General features: G+C 46.7%; 1 protein-coding gene across 1 annotated transcript in view; it reads left to right on the top strand.

The window, feature by feature from the left end:
• Positions 1-22374, top strand: part of LOC142774266 (uncharacterized) — a 447394-nt gene that overhangs the window by 36909 nt on the left and 388111 nt on the right. The window lies entirely within an intron of this gene.

Consider the following 22374-nt stretch of genomic DNA (forward strand, 5'->3'; position numbering starts at 1 on the left):
ACACCGACATTTATGATGCCAATAAACAGGCACTTCTATAAGAAAGGTGATACACAGAACTTGTTGCATACAGCAAACGTAGGCGAAATTTTTGAGAAACGGGCGTATTAAACGCGAGATGAAAAAAGTAGAAGATGGAATTTTCTCGAATCTGCCAAACGTATAATAACAAAAAAGGACTCCTTTAAAATTGTGTCAGTCTTATGGGTGTGTGAAAGAGTTCTTCGATACGTGTACACAGTGCCTCGTTAGACAATTACGATTTACACGGGTGCCTTTGAGCACAGTGAAACCACGCAGAAATGTCTGAGAACGAAGTGTGGGTGGCGGTAAAAGAGAGTAGCTAGAATTCTCGGATCACCCGTTTCCTTCTTATTCTATTTAATTTATTCCACTCTTCAATGAAACGAAATTTTGCCTAGGTTCAATACTGGGATATTTCTCAAAATGTTGGGTACGGACCGGTTGACGAGCTTCTACCGAAACAACGTCATTAAGAACGAAGGCTGTTTTTACCTGATGTGTGAAAGACGGAGATGCTGCACCGTGGATAATGCGAGCTACTTGTTAAGAAAGACAAACTACTTCACTAGTTATTGTAAACTTTGTGTACTTGGTGAAAAATAGCCGTGTGCAAACAAGGCTATTCATTGTCAGTGGCAAATAGTTGTTTTTATTTGCGCTTGTGTTCTTTTTTCATTAAAGACGTATCGCAAAGAGTGTAAAAGACAGGCAAGGTAACAACATAACGAAACACACATGTAGTCGAGCTCCATTTGTACCGTGCGGTGTTCTGACGTTTGCTTGTATTTCATGCACGCAACAATGCAATGGAAGCCTACGTCAATCGCTAATCACAGTGGCTTCCTATGCATGTAACATTTTTAAGCTGCGGCTTTTCACGTACGCTCATTATCATTGATAGAAGGAAAATATGGCCGCCTGACCAAAGTTATGCTTTATGGGTTGGCTTAACCCGATCTTAAAAAGAGGCCCCGTAACACTTCTCACAACCTCGTTGGTTTACTTGTTTTATAAGCTTGTTGCGTACACTGAAGGCGCAGAGATAAGTGCCGCCAGAACGGCAGCGATAGGGGCACGCAGTGCAAAGTTATTCAGCGTAGAGATATCAAAATACAATGAAACGAATGCTTCCCCTCCACTCAGTTTTCTCGAGCTCACCTAACCCCGTGTTTCCCTCGCCCTGTGACGTCGGAAGGCTGCCTAATGAATTGAACTGAAGGCCCTCCTGTCCAGGAAGCATGCTCGCCATATTGAATGAATGAATGATCTTTATTACACTCATATATATACAAAATAAGCACAAACTGTATGGTCCCATAGCCAAAGGCTAGTGCGGGTCCTACTGAAAGTATGCATAACTGAAACTGTAATAGTTCTGAATAAAAAAATAAACAGAAGTAAAGAATTCAAATTTGATATAGTCATAGAAGAAGTAATGTTTATCTGCTAACAACAGTCACTTGAATTCGATTAAACATAAAAAAAGGAAAGTACATAACTTGTAGTAAACGCAAATACTTGGTGATTAGTGGCGTACAGAGCTGAAGAATGATACTTGTAGTTGCAAGTATCAATAGTAGTTCTCTTATATGGCTTAATGAAGAGAACAAGGGTATTGAAACATCTTTCAAAGAAAACACTAAACACATAAAGGGCAATATATATACATAATGAAAAATTACAAACTAAAGTATCAGTCAACTCAAGCAGAGAAAATTGCTTCAAAGTAGTATATCTTCAATGATCTGGAAAAGTTCCGGGTATTTTTTATATAACGCGGTATGGCATTCCAAACTTTCACTCCGGTATATTGTAGTAGACTTTTGCTATAGGCGTTTTTTGTGGGCGGTATATTGAAGTTGTTAAAAGTTTGGTTCCTCGTTTGGCGTCGGGGAATACACAGTAATGAAATTGGGAATGGCATATTGTTCCTAACGACACCGTTAATACATGTATCAAATTTTAGTTCCCACACAAAATCAAATGGTAATATCTTTAACCTAGAAAAAAGTGTTTTGCTATGTTCGTAGTAAGGTGAGGACGTAATTGTACGTATAGCCCGTTCCTGCAGCCGTCGTATTGGCTCAAGATAAGAGTCATACACTGAACGCCAGGACTGTAAGGAGTACAAAAGCTGGCAGTTAACTAAAGCAAAATACAAAGTGAGCAAAATCGTAGTGTCAAAATATTCACGTGCTTGCAAAAGGACGTAACAACTCGAAGCTAGTTCGAGCTGACTGCTTCTACTTGACTCTGTCAATTTAAACAGCTTTTTAGAACAACACCTAAATAAGTAAAAGAATCAGTACATTCCAGGGAGCAATTATTGATGTACAGTTGTATATCATGTGGAGTAGGATTTGCACGGGAGTGGAATAACATATTTTGTTTTTTTTTGGCATTGATGGTAAACCTGTTAGCTGTAAACCAATCGGCAAGCTTGGCTAGTTCAGTATTCATCTGTTCTTCTATGTCTGACAGATTTTTGCCGGTAATAATTAGAGCAGTGTCATCCGCATGCATAAGCATCTCGGCAGTTGTTAGTACTAGAGGCAAGTCATTTATGTATAGCAATTAAAGTAACGGACCTAATACGGAACCTTGCGGCACACCTGTTTGAATGGACTGGAGAGAAGAAGTAATGTTACTGATAATTACCTTCTGTTGTCGACCTTGAAGGTAACTCTGGAAAAAATTCGACATAGTGTTGCAAAGACCATATCTACGTAATTTGTAAAGTAAGATGTCATGGTCTTCTGTGTCGAACGCTTTTCTGAGGTATAGAAAAACCACTGCGGCGAATTCGTTATCTTGGAGGGCAGTATTTAAAACTTGGCTTAGTGTGAGCACTGCTGTACTTGTAGAGCGCATTGGCCGGAAGCCATCTTGGTGCGGACATAACACATGATATCTGCTCAAAAAGAAAAGCATACATTTCGAAATTATTTTTTCGAAGATATTGTTAAGTACACTCAGTACAGAGATCGGGCGGTAGCAAGAATTGGACCAATCTCCTTCTTAGTAAACAAGGCTGACTTTGGCTATCTTGATTATTGATGGGTATTCAGCGGCATATAATGAGTGGTTGAATAGGTTACGTAATACTTCTCCAATTAAATCAAAGTTCTCTTTTATAACGCGCGCTGAAATCTCGTCATGACCCAGCGCTTTGCTAATTACTAGTTTACTTCCAATAAGCAGAATTTCTTTAATCTCCATGTTATTTATAACAAAGCTATTTGGTAAGAATGTTGGTTCATACAGCGCTTTGTTAGGAATAGGCAGCATTTTGGCTAACGAAAGACCAACATCTGTAAAATAAGTTATAAAGTCGTTGACAGTGTCCTCAGTGATATTGTTGGGTAGCGTTTTTTCAGCACGAGTATGCCCGATTGCTTCGTTTATTATTTGCCAAGTATTGCGCGAGTTACCGGAAGCTTGCTCAATAAGCTTCGAATAATAGTCTTTTTTACATTTACGCGACATGGCTACCGATTTGTTACGAGCAGTTTTATACTCATGTAGTAGATTAGCACTGTGCTTATCACGTTTCCACTTCTGATGCCAGTACTCCATAGCCTTAAGCACCCCTAATAATTGGGTCATCCAAGGACAGATTGGTGTTTCATATGAGCGTCTACGAATTACTTTTTCGAGGTATGTACAGCTTCCGTAAAAAACATTAATTAGATCAGCAATCTCCTGGTCTACCTCATCATAATAAACATCATGCCATCTAAAATAACGTAAGAAATAATGAACCTTTGAGTAATCGATTCCATAAGAAGTAACCTTCCTACGATGATTTATTATAGGCCCTCCATCCACAGTGACAAAAGTTGGCATGTGATCAGTGACAAGCTCATTAAGAACACCTGCTGTTATGTTGTTAGGAATATTTGTAAGGACATGGTCCAACATAGTTTCTGTTGTACTTGTTACTCGAGTAGGCGCAGTGATCAGATTGCGGAATTGTTATGATTGGATAAGGTAAGCGTAGTCCTTACAACTAGCACTAAAGGCATCAATGTGTATATCCCCAAGAATAATAACCCGAGTACGACCAATCCTTGCCAGGGTAGACAGACTGCCCTAAAGTTTATAAAAAAACAGCTAGTATCGGCGTTTGGCGGCCGATACACCACACCAACAACAACAGAGCATTCTTTCTTTACAAAAAGTGCTTCTATATATGGGAGGCTGCATGTGAATTCAGATAGTAAAGATAAGCGGAGTCCGTTCTTTATGAAAAAAAGCAACGCCTCCACCACGAGAGTTAGATGCACGTGGCTGACATATCAATTTATAGCCAGGTATGGTAACTATTTCGTCCTTTCTCAGCCATGTTTCTGTAGCTGCTATTACATCATAATGTTTGCCATGCCGCGAGATAGACGAGAGAAGAATAAGATTTTTTCTTATACTGCAGGTATTACAGTTGAAAAGAATTATATTTCTTTTATATGTGTGAGACTGAGCCATAAAAAGAGGTTAATTTATTTTATTAAGGTCATCAATACATGACACATGTAGTACTCGGAAGTTTTCACTTATACGCATTAGTATCTTTCCATCGGATACCCATGCAAACTTCCAGTTCTTCTCTCGCTTTACCTGTATGGCTTTACCCTGCAAGACTTTGTTCTCTGCACACAAATGTTCGTTGACATACACCGGCGTGTTATTATCAAAACCAAGCATTGAAGTGTTAAGGCGGTGCTTTTTAGCTGCTCTCAGAAAGTTGTCTCTCGAAGTCCGTGACACAAATCGGACGACAATATTTGGGGGCATGCCACTTTTTGTGGGAACGCGATGCGCATCATCAATTTCTTTGTTCAATGCGCAAGCATTTGGCAACCTTCTCAATCGTGTCGAGTATGTTTTCGTTTTCTGACGTGTCGAGTATGTTTTCGTTTTCGTTTTTCGTTTCCCACGCGGCTGCCGGATCTGCTCTGATGCCAGTCCAACGGTGCTGTCTTCTTTAATAAGGCCTGCGGAAACGCCCCCCTGGCTAGCCCCTGTAGGACGGTGATCCTGCCATGCGTCGAAGTGAAGACGTCGGTCGTAGACTTGGTATGACATAACATAACTGTATTACGAGCAGAAATGACTAATAATAAATAAGATGAAAATTATAATATGTATGCCATGAATGTCATATGATTTACATTTCATGGTCTTGCTGCTCTTGCAGTGGTTTTGTTTACAGGAGATAATGGAAAATTGGTATGGTACGACATGGCTGCATGGCGAAAATAACTGACAGGCCCTAACGTAGAAATAACAACATGCATGTCATGTCATAACTACACGCCACAATTCTGGAGCGCTCGTGGTCGCTTCCCTAGCTTGACATATACCAAATTTGGTGTTATGTGACGTGAATCGATGATGGAGGTATGTGATTGGTGCAAACATAATAACCATGACATGCGTTTCAGCCGGGCGCCTCTTTCTACGGTTGCACTTCGCCTTTCACGCGGCTGACAGGGCGTCCAATCACCATGCTCGTCTTCCAGATAAAACTCAACGGCGTCAGTGGGATAGTCAGGGTGAACAGTGGAAGTGCCTCAGACAGGCTGGCCGACGTTACGATATGAAGACGTGTCTTTGTCAAATGCTCCTCTTCATGTTTGGCCGGTTAGTTTTAAGGGGGTTAGTAGTGGCATATCGTCAATTAGTGACTTAAAGTAGTGAGTACTACTAGAGCACTAATCGTAGTGGCTACTAGGTTGGTAGTCATTACTAACCCCATTAAAGCTAACACGCCAAGGATGACAAGGTGTCTTTAACAAAGATAGGTCCTCCTATCGAAACGTCGGCCAGCCTGTCAGAGGCACTTTCACTGTTCATCCTGACTATCCCACTCAATGTTTCCTTCTGTCGGCTCACATCTAGATTTTGGTTCACCGGCGTTCGGATTGTGCAACTGCAGTGACCCTGTGCACTGTAAAGTGACACTCAAACGCGGTTGCTTTAATACCGAAGGGGCTTGCATAGACCTTTTTACTGAAGGCTCCTAGGCCACCGCCACAGTTTTCTCTGGGCTGTTAGTAAAAATGCACTGCTGGGGCTGTGACGTCAGATTATGTGCTCTCGTGCAACAGCCCAGAAAGGAGGAAATCCTCCTCTCCGTAAGATTCAAAAAATGTGTTTTTAATGCGCATGTGCAAGTTGTTACTGTACGCATATCGAACATGAAACTACATACGCACACATGACGTCTTCATCACGAATGTTTCATCCGTCGTCACAAGAAGGAACACTGCACAACCGTCATAGACCTGCAAGGAGTAAGCCGTGGCTCCGTTTCTTCTTGTTGCCCGAACGCAATTTCATCGAGCACTTCAATCACTTCATCCGCCGCCCGGCACATGGATATACGCACTCGTTCTGTGCACTGTTGGGGCCCCGTAGCAAACAACAGGTTGCATAAACGCTGCCACTCTACTCGGCAACAACTTTTCCTAGCGATGAAGGGAAAGCTACAGAGGTGGAGCTTCTCTCTCTGTGTCTGTCTGTCTGTCCGCGCGCGCGCGCGCGTGCGTGTGTGTGTGTGTGTGTGTCTGCCTGCCTGTCTGTCTGTCCGTTTGTGTGTGTGTGTGTGTGTGTGTGTGTGCGTGTGTGTGTGTGCGTGTGTGTGTGTGCGTGTGTGTGTGTGTGTGTGCGTGTGTGTGTGTGTGTGTGTGTGCAAAAAACATTTATGGAGAGTTAGCAGGCCCATAAGGGCCCTTTACACAGGGGTGTTCTTATTCCGGGACTCCGCTGGACAAGACCACTACCCGCGCCCGTTGGACTAGAGCTCTTTGAGTCTCAAGCTCTGAGAAATTGAGTTGGGCTGCCTCCCGTGCCTCTCTAGTAGGGGCAGGGCTAGAAGGAAGGGAAGGACTCATCTGACATGCCCACACCATGTAAAAGTTGTCCGAGACTTCCCCACAGTGAGGGAACCACCCATCGACTTTCGGGTCAAAATTATTTATTATTTCCGGACACAACAAGGTGGTGGTCTGCAGGCACCTTAGGGTTTGTTCATCGGCCTTACTCAGGCCCTTAGCAGGCACCGGGAAAAGCCGATGTCATTCGCAATACTACAACAGAATTTCGTTGAATCGTAGAAGTGGTTAGCTAGATTCTGAGCCGGAAAAGTCTGGTTGAGGTGCCCGGTAGTCAAGCGCGTGGGCGGCCGCATCTGCAGCCTCATTTCTTCTAAGACCCTGGTGGCTTGGAGTCCAAACAATGCGTTTGGGTGAGGGGTCTGAATACCTAACGGCTCACTTTGAAATATCGTAGTCTAAAGGTGATACCTCGCCCACCAGACAACTTTCAGAGGCTCTGAGCGAATCCGTAAATATTACTCTAGAACTCGTGTGTGAGGCAGGAAAGTGCTATTGCACGCGGAGTTGAAAGCCCGATAGGAGAGCCCGTTGACGCGTTGGTCTTGGTGAACTACGGCGGCCATGTAGAATCCAGTGGGTGACTACCCTGCCACATCAACGTAGTATACACCTGGCTTAGATCCATATTGTTGTTCAAGGTCAAGAGCGTGCGCCCCTCGTGGAGCTTCTGTTCATGTAGCACTACGCGAAGGAGCAGGCGTTTCCCTACTCGTAAAGCTAAGGAAAGCGACATGGACGCACCATAAGCGTTTCATGTAGACGTAGATGCCGCTTAAAGCCTGGGGTGCACATAAAAAAATGGCAGTATATCGACGGAGTGAATGATGAACAGTGGGGCGAAGCATCCGTCCGTCCATTCGTTCTTGCTTCCGTCCGTGGGTGCGTCCGCCCCTGCGTTCGTCCACGCATCCGCCCCTGCGTACGTCCATGCGTCCATCCGTCCATGCAGCCATCCATGAGTTCGTCCATGCATCTGTCTGCGAGTCCTTTCGTCCATCTATTCAACACCAAGTACCACCATGTTGCATCTTTTCATCATATATTCCGCATATGCACCGCCATCCAGCGGACATTCCAAGAACTAAACGAGAGGTAGTACACGCGCACTTTCTTGCGGCTTGCGCTTCGTGTCTACTTCCCAACTTTAACCACCTCGAGTTCATGGTATATACCAGTTCACTGTATTCATGGCACTGCGGCCCAACGCTCGCTAAACTTTTCTAAAACCAAGGAGGTTATGCCCAGCGAGTATAACGTAGCAACCCTTTCTTGTCAGATAGGGCTCAATGTACATGCCCATGGCTGATAAGGGGGAATGAGAGACAGGAGAATTCGGCTTTTAGTTAACGCGCACGCTGCGAATGTTTTATTGCTCAACAACGCACAAAAGAAATCTCTCATCGGCACTACCTTGGAAGTCGAAAAGTAAGACTGTTACACACTACGACCACTACTACGACTACGAGGGACGAACGGGTGCCGCTATAAAAGCTTCGCCCCTAAAAAGTGGGACTTTCTCGTGCGTTGAAAAACGCTAAGTTACAACGAATATATTAAAGTAAATACGGCTATCTTTATGGTGAGAGCCTTGCCCAGTTTCAAATAGCTCCACGTAAAAAAGGGGGTAACTTCTTTATTTCACGGCAAAAATTCGGGCGCTGTTGTGGAACTACATTCACTGGAGGTAGGATGCCCGCGATTTGGCTCTGCAGCCTTCATTTTAATGCCAAGAAACGTTGTAGCCAATTACAATAACCGCCGGAAGAGCACTGCGTAGTCAATGACGCGGCAAAAGCACGGATATTCTCCACCACGCATCATACGAGACTTATGGAGGCGCACTTGCCGCCACCATGAAGCCGCTGCTCCCTGCTATACCGACTACACTGCACAACAGGTAACCATAGCAACGCTACCATTGTTGCAGTAGATATCGCCGCTATGACGTAATTTCCTCCACAATTTTCACGTAGTTCTCCGGCTGGGCATGCCCTCTTCCATGCCCTCTCCCATGCTCTCTCCTCTCATTCCTTCCTCCATGTGAGGACTGGATACTATTCCGCCATTTTGGCTGCTCCTACGCCCTGGCAATGGCTCAAAAGAACCGGACTGGTCCCCGCTTTTGCTTCTGCCTCGTTTAGCCTTCAAGGACTGCTCATCGTTGACAGCTTGGCTCTCAAACGTCCCAAAACCACCTTATGATTATGAGAGACGCCGTGGTTGAGGGCTCCGAAAATTTCAACCACCCGAGGTTCTGTAACATGCACCCAAATCTGAGCACACGTGCCTACAACATTTCTGCCTCCATCAGAAATGCAACCGCCCAAGCCGGGATTCGACCCCGCAACCTGCGGGTCAGCAGCCTAGTACCACCGCGGCGGGGTACTTGGCTTTCTTTTTTGATGCGATGTTGCCAAACTTTCGGTGGTTTGCGAGCCAGGTGAAACTTGTAGTTCCGGCTCCCTGTGTGATGCACACGATGCAGTCCGACGTGCACGTCAGTGGCTCTCTTTCTGGCGGGTCAGGATGGTCCTTTCCGCAACGATTGCATAGGTTACTTTTCGGATGACAGCAAACGTCCACTCGATGTCCAATTCGCCTGCAGTTGTTGCAGGTCTCGACTATATGTCTATTTTTGGGTACAAAGCATGCTATCTTAAAACCATCTGTGAGCCGACAGTTCCAGTAAGTAACCTGCGAGGAAGGATACGTTTTCCGCCTAACGTACTCTGAATCACTTTCGACTTGCCCAGAGGTCTCATGTTCAGAATATATGCCTTCATTCTTTCTCGCGAATCCCGCCCGAACCTCATCTACTGGGCATCCATCATTAGCATTGTAAATCACTCCTTGCACGGAGTTTTCTAATAGCGCCACGAAGACCAAAACTGGCAGGTCACGATCACCCAGCTTGAGCGTCTTCACAGTTGCATATGCCTTACTGCGATTCATACACAGTGTGCTCAACGTCAACGTGCTGTTCGTGCCATTGACCCACACAAAGTCTTCTGCGGCAACCGCACTCTTTATACGCGCTGCTGCTCTCAGTGCACATCCGAGTTTTCTCGCTTTCACGACACTTGAGTGACAGTTCTGGGCCCTGTATACAACCTTGAAATCTATGGCTGACATCTGCAGAAAGGGTCCGCGTTGCTTCCACACCGGCGCATTCCCACGCTGGACTATATAGGTGCGCTTCATGCGTTTTGTACCTGTCGCTGCCGGCCTGCACCTCGCAAGGCTTATTCTTGGCGTTGTTGATATGCAGAGTCTTCTTAAATTGGCATTGTGCCTTCAGCACTGGAGCCCACTTTCCCGCTTCAAACTCTTGATGTGTTCTAGTCTCATCTTCGACGTGTAATAAGCTTCACAAGGTCCACGGTCACCAGCGCAAGCCCGACGTCTGGCATCGCGGCCCAGGCTTGCTCTAGGCAATAAGCGCAGCCTTGCCACCGCGGGTTGAGAGGAAAATCATGGACACTCCTAAAAAGGGGACAAACTTGCTGTCTGTAGGTACAGGGCAACTTCCTGAAAACAAGCCCACTAACAGCAAGTCCAGAACAAAGCACGTTCACCGATAGTCGGTAGCCGGGCCAGGGAGTCCGCACACGTCCAGCCACGCCCTATTCTCCGAGCAACTTGACTAACGATGTAGCCCAATAACATGCAATACTCTTGAATTTCGTTTCTCCTTTCATGTTTGCACGTAATTGTCGCAGACTATAATCTTTGCTGACTTACATTTGGACGTTCTAATAAATGCAACACTACCCCATGACTAGGTCTTATTGTTGTTCTAATCTAAGAATTCTCTTTTACTACGCAACATGTTTCATGGATTGCAATAACTTTTGCAGCTGTTATGGTTTGTATGAGTTATAGCAAGAAATATTTAGCAATACTTTGCGCCTTTGCTATGGCTAAAACGTATGAGGTTTACGTTGTAGTGAGTAGTTTTTGTTGGAGGTATAAAATTGCTACAGACGATTTGCGTGGTCATTCGACACAAACCATATGGCGACCATGAGCCTGCTGCTCGGTAAAGAGATCCACGGGACAGCTTTCAGCTCTCCCATAGTAGATTGCTAAGTACTCTAAATCGTTAACCACTTTTTCTAAACAACCTATATTCCGCATGCTTTAGAGACGTTTGTCTCCCACTTACGTGTTCCACCCATCCCACCTTCACCAGGGTACATCTCTGACCATTGACCGATTCTCTTAAAATGAAAATTTCATTTTTTTTGGAGAAACCATGGCGTCTTGATGTTCGCGTCCTCCAGGACGCGTGCTCTCGCTCAACTTTGTCCCGTGCAATACGGGTGTCACTCGCTGCGTCTGATTCATCTGATTGGGACGCGCTTAAAACGCAGTGGCGCCTGCACTGCTCAGTTGAAGGGCGTTCACTTGATCGTCGCGTTTCTGAGGAGCTGGCCGATACTGCAGCGAAGTTACGCATCGCCTTGCGCGCCGAAACGCCGTCTCCCCTGATGCGAGCTTGGCAACTTGAATTACGTGAACATTTCCAGCGTTTGAGAGGAGAACGCTCTAGGTGCCGACCAGTGCGGACGCGCGAAGATCGGCTCCTGCTTTCAAGAATGCTTCCCTGTGCTATCAACGAATTTGTTGCCAAGTTTTCAGTCCCATCGTGTGCCTACGTTATCAAGAAATCAGCAGATACCACCTTTGTGCTGGTGAGTGGACTTTTAAACCATTTTGGGACAATTTTACACGGAAACGCCACCGGGAGATTTAAGCCTAACCAAGGAGGTGATTGTCGCCGATGCACTGACCCGGCGCCAACGTGACTCAACGCTCTGCGCGTTCCAGGACCTGCAACTGAGAATGGAATACCAAGTAAATGAAGAAGACATATCTCCAGAGGATTGCACGGAAGACATGGGTTGGAAGGAAGCCGAAACGAGACGCTCAAGGAATAAGCTAGCCGCGGTTAGCGTTCCTGCTGCCAAGGGTTTGATCAAGGCTGGTGTTGCGGGAGACGCTCGAGCCAGTCGTAGTAGGCATGACACCAACCATACAATCGTGCGAGCTTAACGCATGCCGCCACTACCCAAGGACTTCAGCAAAATTGTGCTACGACCACGTGGATGAATAAATATCTGGAGAATTGGCACTGGAGCCGTGGCAGACGCAATAATACTGGCGGCCGGCGTCAAAGAAAAGGAGGCCATCCAGGACATCATATGTTCCAACTTGCAGCAGAACATTATAGTGGCGAGCACTCTGGACCAAAACAGAGCTTCAAGATACCTCAAGGTCAAGCGAATTGACATTGGATGCAAAGTTTTCGAGGTTAGCGCGTACGCCACGGCACCCCACGATACTTGTAAAGGAGTGATTCGCGGGATCCCCATAGGCGATACTCAGTACATTTTGACCCGAAAGATTGTGAACGCGAACAACCCGCTCGCACTGCAGGCCAAGAGAATTAAGGACACTGGGACAATTATCATAGCGTTCAAAGGACACAAGGTGCCCAGATTCGTGAGATATGGACCTTCACTTTTGCAGTGCTGCCTTTACCACAAGAACATCAATATTTGTCACGTCTGTGGAAAACTGGGGCATCGGTCTGACGTCTGTCCGAACCCAGCTGAAACCATTTGCAGAGGCTGTGAGATCAAGAACCCTAATAGCCTGCATCAGTGCAATCCACGATGCAGGCTGTGCGATGGTCACCATCCCACGGCAGACAAGGAGTGCAAGAACATGTTCTTAGTGCCATACGTCACCAGACGCAGACGTTGGGAAAGATCGCAAGCAGCCGCAGAAGCCCGGGATGCATCAATAACATCGAGTCCAGACATCATCGACAAGCAGCGTATTCCAGCCTACGGGACCCAGAGCATCTATACTACTCAAGAACAGGAAAGGCGACCCTACTCCAGGGGGAGGTCGCGTTCCAGAAGAGGTTCTAGACCAAAGGCCTGCTCCCAATCACGGGTGCGCTCGAGTTCTCAAGGTCACCACAAGGGTCGGGATCAGCCTGGGCGGCACCCGAATGGCCAGCTGCCTGGCGTTCAGTTCGAGATCACGGCTTCCATCCAGGGAAGGACGCCTGCAGTTACACCGAAAGGCAGCTGGGCTGAGCGAGTGCGCAACGGAGCGGCAGAGGTGATGACAGGTAAGCTGCGAGAGCATGATAGAATTGCACAGCTAGAGCAAGAAAATGCGAGACTTACAAAATCAAATGAGAGGCTATCAACTGAGTTAAAGGAAATAAAAATTCTTCTCACTAAGCCAATCAGCGCGCAGTCTTCACAGCCAATGCCTCAGCCAGTTGATGTCCCTGTGGCTGAAAACGTGGGGGTCTCGAGAACCACAAAAAAGAGGGCAGTCATGGCAGAACACGTGGAAGCCAACCAAACGAACATGTCATATTTAAAGAGGTCTTTGACAAGCTCAGCAAAGTAGTAGCCAATCTTGGCGAGCAGATGGGTAGGCTACAATCAAGCGTGGCGGCACTGGAAGAGCATATGACTTTGCGCATTACAAAGGTCGAAGCATATCTGCACGACACAGCAAGGCCTCCTCATGCACCAAACTCACCTCTTTGGCCACCAATACTAGTGGTACCAAACCTGTCGACAGGTGTAGCATCAGGCTCTGGCGGCCCATGCAATAACCATGATGGCAGCGCTACGTGAAGCATTTCGTATCTGACAATGAAACCGTAGAGGTTATCTTAAAAAGAAGGCAACCCTACAGCAGTATATCAGGAGCATGCAGCCAAGAAAAGCCTCTTATTATATTACGGCAAGAGACCCTTTCACCGCATGCAAAGTTGCATGGATTCCAGCCTGTAATAGGGGATACTGAAGGGAGGGGAGTCTGCCCCTTCGTATGCAACAAACTAACGCACGCAACTCGCGACCTCAAGATAGAAGCAGGCCGGTTGGAACACGACATGGTAGAGATTGTGCTAGGTACGAGCAACCGTCAGAGCATTTTGATTCTTAATATATACAGCAGCCCAAAGAAACAAAAGCAAGAGTTCAAGACGGTTCTAAAGAAAGCTGTTAATATCGCCGGGGAATGTCCACTCGTCATAGCAGGTGATTTCAACGCCCCTCATCATACATACGGTTACAAGTACAACACTGGGAAAGGAAATCGACTTTGCAAAGTGCCAGTGAACTTGATCCAACCCTAATCACACACTCCAGCCTACCAACAAGGCTTGGTACATCTTGCTGCAGGGATGCTACCCCGGACCTTACATTTGTAAGGAACATCAAGAAGGCCCAGTGAATGAACCTTGCTGTAGACCTAGGGAGCGACCACTGCATTCTCGCCACTACCTTCTCCGTGGAGCGTCAAAAGCAGAGATAATTCCACCTCACAGACTGGGATAATTTCAGCAAGATAAGAATGGAAAGGGAACAAGATGGCCACAGACAAGGCTTGGAGCAGTGGGTCAAACAGATTGAAGAGGACATAAAATCCGTCTCCTCCACTATTTCCACAGATTTTCCGTTTGAAAGAATGAATCGCCGGCTCGTTCAACTTCTTGAGGCAAAGCAAGCACTACTGAATCGTTAGAAGGGTCAGCACCTGTACCGAAGACTGCGGAAGAAGATAGCTGAGGTAAACAGATCAGTCGAGGAAAAGTGTCGCGCACTATCCAGGCAGCAATTGGACGAACTCGGCAAATCTGTCGATGGTCAGATGCGCAATGGCAAGACATGGAATATGTTAAAACATCTCTTCAACAAAAACACCACCAAAACAAATCAAAAGCATGTTATCGCTCTAATTTTGCACAAAAGATAGGGCGCACTACAGAACAGTAAGTTGTGCAGCGGCTCATGCATAAGTACCTACCAATCAAAAGAGGATTTGCACCACCAAGTAGACATTACCAGAGCACACCCAATCCTTGTCTTGAGGGCGATTTTAACATCGAGGAGATCAGAAGAGCCTTGCATATTCTCAACGGCAGGTCGGACCCTGGCGTGGACGGTATATCAAACAAGGCCCTTCGTAACCTTGATGATGATTCAATTGACACCCGGAAGGATATGATCAATGCAGCATGGAAAGAAGGCAGGGTGCCAGAGCTGTGGAAGCTTGCCAGCACAATCCTTATTTCTAAGCCAGGAAAGCCCCGTAACTTGGACAACATGAGACGTATCCTTGACATCATGTATCGGCAAGGTTGGAGAACATGCCATACTGCACAGGATAAACATGTATTTGGAAGATAACATATATACAAACTATATGGTTGGATTCAGGGCAGAGCTATCCACACAAGATGCATTGAAGCTTATAAAACACCAGGTCATCGACAACGAAACCCGAGACGTGAGAGCCATTCTGTGCCTAGATCTAGAAAAAGCGTTTGACAACATCCACCACTCATTCTTACTCGAAGCGATTTCCTAGCTTGGTCTGGGGAAAGCCTTCTATGACTACGTATGGTCCTTTCTTACAGATCGGAAAGCCGTGATGAAGATTGCAGATATCGAGACCACAGCAATTGAACTAGAAGCAAGGGGCACGCCGCAAGGGGCAGTGATTTCACCAATGCTGTTCAACATTGCCATGATTGGACTGTCAAAGAAATTATCAAGCATTGAAGGATTGAAGCACAGCATCTCCGCAGATGACATTACCATATGGTGCACAGGTGGAAGCGAGGGGCAGATTGAGATCAAAGAGGCGATTGACACCGTAGAAGAGTACCTTCGTCCTTCTGGGCTTAAGTGCTCCTCGAGTAAGTCAGAACATTTACTGTGTCCGACTGCACTCCGGGGACCGAAGCCCAGGGGATGGAAACCGTTAAACCAGATAGACATCCACCTCTGTACAAATCACGGGGATGCCATCCAGAGGGTCGACTCCATGAAAGTCCTGGGCATGCTGATAGAGTCTACCGGCACCAACAGCAAGTCTATAGCCAAGTTAACTTGGAAAACAGACAGTGCGGTGCACCTCATACGCAGAGTGGCCAACAAAAGAAATGTCATCAAGGAAGTCAACCTCATCAGGTTGATGCATGCGTTTGTTCTAAGCCACTTCACGTACGAGGCTGCAATGGACAACTGACCAAGAGCAGAGTCCGAGACATTGAATGTGCTCCTCAGGAAAGTTAACGAGAAGGTCCTGGGCCTACCCATACATACCAGCACCGAGCGTCTACTTGAGCTTGGCATTCACAACACGCTTGAAGAAATAGCAGAAGCCCAAGAGAGAGCACAGTTTGCAAGGTTATCTACAACAAGGTCGGGAAGAATGATCCTGCAGGAGCTGGGCCAACACTCAATGGCAATCAGACGCAATTAGAATGATATCCCCGACAACATCACGGAGAATATCACAGTATCTCCTATACCAAGAAACATGCATCCGGAACGCAACATCGGAAGAAGAGTAGCGAGGGCCAGGACTATACTTCGTCAAGTCTCAAACGAGGAATGAGTGGTCGTATTTGTCTACGCGGCTTCCTACGCCAATGGGAAAGCGTTTGTGGCAGTGGTGGTCGATGGGGCTGGCCGTGTCGTCAACTTAACGATGGTCAGGACGAAAGATCCAATCATTGCGGAACAGGTGGCCATCGCCTTAGCACTCAAGATGGATAACATTGAAGTCGTGTACAGTGATTCCATGGCAGCACTACAGGCTTTCGCCAAGGGGACGGTCTCTGAACAAACGCTGAGAATACTGCAAGGCAAGAACATAACGCATCATCTTCTGAGTTGGTTCCCAGCTCACCTTGGAGAAATCTGCGATTCCCCTCCCAATCTGAATGAAGGAGTACACGAGGCAGCGCGAGACCTCTCCAACCGCGCCTCCCCGGGTATGCGTTCTACCGGTGAGGGGGATAACCGGTAAATTCTTACAACATATACCGAGTTCACTGAACATTTCTACCTGTCTAGAAGGATTTTCCTTCCACCTCACAAAAATCTAACTCGGCCCCAAGCACTTACATTAAGGCTTTTGCATACGCGGATGTATCCTACTTTGAAAATGTTACACATCATGTACCCTGACCTATACCCAAGTAATCTTTGTCCACATTGTGGGGAAATAGCTTCATTAGAACATATGTTCTGGCAGTGCACCGAATTCACTCATTTATCGAACATAACCTCTGCCAGATGGGAGGCGGCCATCCGCAGCTCGTCCTTGGCAGATCAGCTCTGGGCTGTCCACCAAGCCCGCGAGGCGGCGGAGGAGCTTGGCATTCTTAGTTCCCACGTGGGAGCTGCCCGCAACACACTGATCTGTGTTTTGGAGGACCAAATAGAAGTTTATTCAATCCAATTCCAGCGTTTGATTGCCGCCTCGTCTCTGGTGGCGGGTGCATGGCACTGTAGGCAGAACCCTTGTGCCCACCCCGAGGTGCTACGCTATGCAAGGCAATCGTGTTTTGGACAGTCAAAATCACCTGTTTTTACGACCACGCAGACACCACTTACACAGCCACTTCCTACGCGTGATCGATTTCTCTTTCTGGCACATTTTGATGAGTTGTCATGTTCTGCCATGCGGACAAACTGTGATATATAACCGCCTATGCTTAGAGGTTTGCCTCGCATTCCTCATCAAGTTTGTGATTCTCTGCACGTCTCTCCATCAGTCGAAGAGGTTAAGACAGCACTACAATCTATGAAACGGGGGAGAGCCCCTGGGCCAGACAGTTTTCCAATTGAATTTCACTTGTCCTTTTGGAATGAGCTTGGTACTGCATTAACCGCGGTTATCCAGCGATGTTTCGAGGATGGTGTCTTTCCACCAAGTTTTTGAGATCGACGCATTGTGCTTATTTCAAAAAGGTGATGCTTCCTTTGTTAATCCTGAAGATTGGAGACCTATCACGCCTCTTTACGTTGACTATAAGATATTCGCGACGGTGATCGTTCAACGACTGAAGACTCTGTTGAACACCCTGGTGGGTCATCACCAGGCTTCATCTATGCCTGGACGAGAAATAAACAGCTTGTCCTTTACCACTCCGGATATCATAGCCTATACCCTGTCGAGATCTGCGTATGGTATCCTTGTGTCTTTGGACGCAGAGATAGCATTTGACCGACTAGAGCACACGTACATCTTTAAAGTGCTTATAGCCCTTGGTTTTACTCGTACTTTTGTGGAATTAATTAGACATACCTACTCTGGTATAAATGCACACTAGTTCTAGATGGTTGAGAGAGTGCTTCATTTTCTATTACACGTGGGTTCCGTCAGGGATGCCCGTTGTCTCCTGTTGTATTTGTCCTCAACCTTGAGCCATTTTTGTGCACTCTAGAAGCGGATTCGCATGTCCGGGGTCTTGCGCTTCCGGGCAGCAGTGTCGTGAAAGTCACAGCTTTTGCTGACGACATAACCCTGTACCTTTCAGATGAAGGTAGTCTTTCACATAGCCTGCGTTGATTCTTTCAGTATGGTAACATTTAAGGTGCCGCGCTAAACCTCTCTAAATCCGGTATTTGTTCATCGGCCATCTTAGCTCCAAACTTAGCTTCACACCTCTTCTTGAACCGGCTGAGTCTCTTCGCATTTTAGGAATTGTAATCAACTACGACGACGTATGTAACTCCATTTGGTCAAATGCCCTCGACGAAGTAAAAGAAAAATTGCAGCATATCCACGGAGTGAATTATGGAGATTGAGGCGACGCATCCGTCCATCCATTCGTTCTTGTTTTTGTCCGTCCATGCGTCTGTCTGTGTGACCATCCGTGCATCCATTCGCCCGTCCACGCGTTCGTCTTTTCGTGCATCCGCACGTCCATCTGTGCGTCCGTCCCTGCGTTCGTCCATGCATCCGCCCCTGCGTCCGTCCATGCGTCCATCCGCCGGTGCAGCCATCCGTGAGTCCGTCCATGCATCTGTCTATGTGTCCGTTCGTCCATCTATTCAACACTCCAAGTACCACCATCTCGCATCTTTTCATCATATATTTCACCGCCATCCAGTGGACATTCCAAGGACTAAACGAGAGGTGGCACACGCACACTTTCTTACGGCTTGCGCTTCGTGTCTACTTCCCACATTTAACCACCTCGAGTTGATGGTATATACTAGTTCACTGTATTCATGGCATTGCGGTCCAACGCTCGCTAAACCTTTCTAAAACTAAGGAGGTAATGCCCAGCAAGTATAACGTAGCAACGTTTTCTTGTTGGATAGGAGCTCAATGTACATGCCAATGGCTGCTAAGGGGGAATGAGAGACAGGAGCAATCGGCTTTTAGTTAACGCGCACACTGCGATTTTTTTATTTTACAACAACGCACAGAAGAAATCTCTGACCAGCACCAACTTGGAGGTCAAAATGTAAAACTGGCTGCACACTACGACTACTACTACGTCTACGAGGGACAAACGGGTGCCGAAATTAGGAGCTTCGCCCCTAAAAATTGAGAACGCCCGGGATTTCGGCTTCCCGCTTCTTAAGCGGAGGTACCTTGCGCAGACTGTGTTCTGCGGTCGCATTTGGTACCTTTCTCGCGTGGAACAGCCGCCTTTACGCATCGTGAGGTCCATGCAGTCTGCCTCGTGTTCCTTCTTTTGGTTCGGTGGGACTGAGTTGGTTTCTCGTACGGCGATAGGACAGCAGCGTTTCCAGGGAGGTTTTGCTTTGTCTTCGGTATCAATACGCTGCCGGCTACTGGCCCTGCGCTTGCGGTTGCGCCTCGTACAAGGAGAGGAATCCTCCGCACGAACTCTGGCATAATATTTTCTAGGCACTCACCTTCGGTATTTAATGCTTAATGTGCACCTTAATCGGGGCCCACAATCAATAGTTCTTCCTTCGTTTTACGCAAGAGCTGTCGCATTTTTTTGTCATATCCAGTCGACTTGCCCTGAGGTGGATATGTTAGACAATCCTATTGTTCACACAACAGCCGCTTTGTTGCTCCCGTTAGTTCCTCTGGCATGCCGCACCTACTCTAGTCGTGTGTCTTGGAGCACGCTGACGGAATAATTTCTGCCTGGCCACCTCCGGGACTTCACGTGGCGGCTGGGGCGGGGCGTTTTTCCTACCCTTGACCGCCTCGAAAGGTAGAGAATGGTCCTGTCATCAACATGTCCGAACTGCACCTTACGTGAAACAAATCAGCATGTTTTAAGACAATGCGTCGTTGCTCGTGTGTTCAGGAGGGCTGTGCATGCAGGATTTCGTAGCCTTGGAGCAAATCGCTTTGTTTCTTCTGGACGTTGTTCTCGAGGCCGCTTCGCCTGCCTTCTCATTGTTGCTGGTGCCTACTGTCTTTGGCGTAACCGCTATGAGGCTGTTGCAGCAGGTTGTCTACGCCGTGCTCTCTTCCCGATTTCGGAGCGACTGTACAAAGAAATACTATCTGTTTTGTCGGAAGAACTCTTCTTTCTGGTTGAGGAGGAATTCCTTCGACAATGGTCCTGCCCGTTTGTGTTCGTCTGCGAGAGACGTGTAAGGCTTGTTTTCAGGCCTGTCTGGTATTGGTAGGTAAATCTTTGTTTAGTACTCACACAAATACCTTTTAAAACTATGTAAATAGATGCACATATTGATATTTACGGTTCATTTGTGTGTTCTTCGTTTACAATGAATTATGCATATGTAGACGTATCTTTTTGTAACAACTATTGTGTATCTGTGTATGTTGTGTTCTATGTACATATGTAAACATATCTTTTTGTAACAACTTTAGGTGTGTCTGTGGATGTTTTGTTCTGTCGCAATGCTCTGTTGGATTGTAATATATGTTCACTGTCCGTGAGAATAAATTTCTCTAAACACATTTTGCGATCGCTTGGAACGGCTTTCAGCTCTCCAGTGGTACAGTACCAAGTTCTGTAAATCGTTAACCACTTCTTCTAGACAAACAACTTTGCAATCGCATTTAGCGATACATGCCTGCTCACGGTACGGCTTTATGCTCTCCCATAGTAAAGTACCAAGTACTCGAAATCCATAACTAGTTTATCTGAACACACATCATGATCTGTGCCTGTCGAGTTTGGCGAGGTCTTGTACTTACTTAGGGACGGCCTATTGCTTTCCGATAGTAGAGTACCAAGTACTCTGAATTGTTAACCACTTTTTCTAAACGCACATAGGAACAGCTCGATGCTCTCCCACAGTCGAGTACAAAGTACTCGAAATCGTAACTCATTTTCTATACACAGTGAACTCCAAGAAAAACGACGATGCCTCGTCGACGCCAGTCCCGAACATCTCCCGTGATCACGTAGGGCCGATTCCAGCGTCACATCAGACGCCACACGAAAAGCCACACCAAACAGCCACTGCGAGCCTAGCAGGCTGTATCAGGCAATTCCTCGAGGTCCAGAGGATTGATCTAGTCGCCCGCGACCAGTGGGTATTTGCAATGTTCATAGACTGTCGCGCCACCTAGAGGAAGTTAGCAGCGTCCTCATCACAATTATCAGTAGGCAGACGGTTTTTTGTTTGGCTGTGCGTCAGTTTTAACATGTTAGCGAGAAACCAACAAACCACTTTGTATATTTCGTGCATGAAGGAATATACTGTACCGTTCGTGACGCAATAAATTCGATTCATTCTTGGGAGACGTGAAGGTTTCGTAAAATTACGTGGCGAATCGCACGTTTGCTTATAACCTGCAATGTACACACAACTACGCGATTTTTTCTACATCCACGTTGGATAGTTAGATGATATCGCCTGACCTTTGCAGCTGAAACTCACCTCGTTTTACGTGCGTATACCAATTGTCAGTGCTTTTGGAGAGAATGAATTTCATAACATTATTTGTATGCGAAATGTAGCACATGCTCCCGCTTTGCTCCTCCACACCTTCGCCAATGCTGCTCCGATTGATTTTTACGTTCGTTGCTAGATGGCAGCACACTGCAAGCGATTCGCTTCTTGCCGTGTGTCAGAGCGCCATGATAAACGTGGTGAGTGACGCCATGTTGGTGTTGTGCGTGACGAGTGACGCGTTGTTGGCGAAACGTGCGGGCACGACTACAGTCCACGCCTCTGCTATCTTCTCCTGCACTTCATCGGTACCGTCTGAACGACGCCGTTGTTCGACAAATTTCCACAATTTCGACATTGCGAAAAGTGTACGCGCGTATTCGTTTCGATATTCTTGTTGCGACCGCACCGACAGAACTTGCAACATCCTAGCGCGTGCATTGCATACTGTTAGAGTCTGATCATGGCTGTTTCACCAGCGCTACTTAATACGAAGTTAAATGCTTGTGTTCTGTTGAAAGAGCCACTCCGTAGTGCTTGCAGCGCAAGCAATAACGACGGCGTAACATGTTTGCAAGGCATCGCTACGCTAAACTTTCGGTACCGTGCAGCCGTGACCGCACGCTACTCGCGAGTGGCCCACTACTTTGGCAATTTCGTCACGCAGGCGCGGCACAAATTATCTCGGAGTGTCGTTCAGTTTATACGTAAATTTTATTCGTGCAGTTTTCTGTAGCATGCGCAGGATTACGCAA

This window comes from Rhipicephalus microplus, chromosome 10, assembly GCF_043290135.1.
Source record: "Rhipicephalus microplus isolate Deutch F79 chromosome 10, USDA_Rmic, whole genome shotgun sequence".
In the NCBI taxonomy this organism is placed as follows: domain Eukaryota; kingdom Metazoa; phylum Arthropoda; class Arachnida; order Ixodida; family Ixodidae; genus Rhipicephalus; species Rhipicephalus microplus.